A 1,876-nucleotide genomic window follows, 5' to 3' on the forward strand; every position below is an offset into this window, starting at 1 on the left:
CACACGTTGGATGACATTTTTGTGGGGTCCCCAAGAAGTGACCATGCCCAGGACCCTCATATCCCAAGGGGCGAGATGGCCATGGTGACACTGGGGTCACTCACTGGACCTTGAGGACATTGATTTTGTGGGGTGTCCAAGAGGGGATCATGCCCGGGACCCCCACCCCAAGGGACCAGATGGCCATGGTGACATTGGGGTCACACGTTGGATGACATTTTTGTGGGGTCCCCAAGAAGACATCATACCTAGGACCCCCACCCCAAGGGATGAGATGGCCATGGGGACACTGGGGTCACTCACTGGACCTTGAGGACATTGATTTTGTGGGGTGTCCAAGACGGGATCATGCCCGGGACCCCCACCCCAAGGGATGAGATGGCCGTGGTGACACTGGGGTCACACGTTGGACCTCAACAATGGCATTTTTGTAGGGTCCCTAAGAGGTGACCATGCCCGGGACCCCAATGTCAAGGGACGAGATGGCCGTGGTGACATTGGGGTCACCCGTTGGACCTCGAGGACGTCACTTCCGTAGGGTCCCCAAGAAGAGACCATCCCCATGGCCACCTCGTCCCTTGGGACAGGGGTCCTCGCCGACCGCTGGATCCCAATGATGGCGTTTTTGTGGGATCCGTGCCCCCCGGGGCTCCCCCCTTTCCCAAGGGGCCCTATGGGGCCGCTTCCCCCCCCCACCTTCGCAGGTCAGCTTGGTGGAGGCCAACCCCAGGCGCAGCACGGAGCGGTTCCCGATCAGCCCGGTCTTCAGGTTGCGCACCCCCTCGTTGCCAATGGGGTTGTGGCCCAGGTTCAGGGTCTCCAGGCTCTGTGCGTGGGGCTGTGGGGACAGCAGGGGGGACAATGGGGACATCCCAAAGCCCAAGGGGGACGCTGGGGACACGCTGAGGTCTTGGGACAGTGGGGACACTGGAGACATCCCAAAGTCTGGGGACACTGGGGACACTGGGGAGATCCCAAAGCCCAGGGGGACACATCGGGGACATTCCTGAAGGCTGGGGACAGTGGGGACACTGGGGACATCCCAAAGCCTGGGGGGGGCACACTGGGGGCATCCCGAAGCCCAGGGGGACACATCGGGGACATTCCTGAAGCCTGGGGACAGTGGGGACACGGTGGTTCAGAGTTGGGGACATCCCAAAGACTGGGGACACTGGGGACACGGGGGACATCCTGAAGCCTGGGGGGACGTTGGGGACATCCTGAAGTCTGGGGACACCACGGCTCAGAGTTGGGGACGTCCCAAAGACTGGGGACACTGGGGACATCGGGGATACCTTACAGCCTGGGGACACAGTGGCTCAGAGATGGGGACATCCCAAAGCCTGGGGACGTGGGGGACACTGGGGACATCCTGAAGCCTGGGGGGGACACACTGGGGACATCGGGGACATCCCGAAACCCGGGGACGCTGGGGACACGGTGTCCCCGCACTCACCAGCGTGACGCCCAGGTACGCCGTCCCCGCCTGGGTCACCTGGTTGTTCCACAGCACCAGCGTCACCAGCCCCCGGCGCTGTTCCCGCAGCCCCTCGCACAGGTACGCCAGGCCTGGGGGACACGGCAACGGCTGGGGACGTGGGGACGTGTGGGGCGGGGAGGGACGTGGGGACACTGCAGGACTGGGGGGCATGGGGACAATGTGGAGCGAAGGGACATGAGGACAGTGTGGGACAGGGGGACATGGGGACAATGTGTGGCAGCGAGGGACATGGGGAGATGTGGGGTGAAGGGACATGGGGACAGCGTGGGGAGGGGGGACGTGGGGACAATGTGGGGTGAAGGGACATGGGGACAGTGCAGGACTGGGGGACATGGGGACAATGTGGGGCAGGGAGGGACATGGGGACAGTGTGGG

General features: G+C 63.6%; 1 pseudogene; it reads right to left on the bottom strand.

Annotated features, from left to right (window-relative positions):
- Positions 1–56: 56 nt before the first annotated feature.
- On the bottom strand, positions 57–1,569 carry LOC110391849 (annotated as a pseudogene).
- Between the last annotated feature and the right edge of the window lie 307 nt (positions 1,570–1,876).

Source organism: Numida meleagris, unplaced genomic scaffold (assembly GCF_002078875.1).
Source record: "Numida meleagris isolate 19003 breed g44 Domestic line unplaced genomic scaffold, NumMel1.0 unplaced_Scaffold548, whole genome shotgun sequence".
NCBI classification, from domain to species: domain Eukaryota; kingdom Metazoa; phylum Chordata; class Aves; order Galliformes; family Numididae; genus Numida; species Numida meleagris.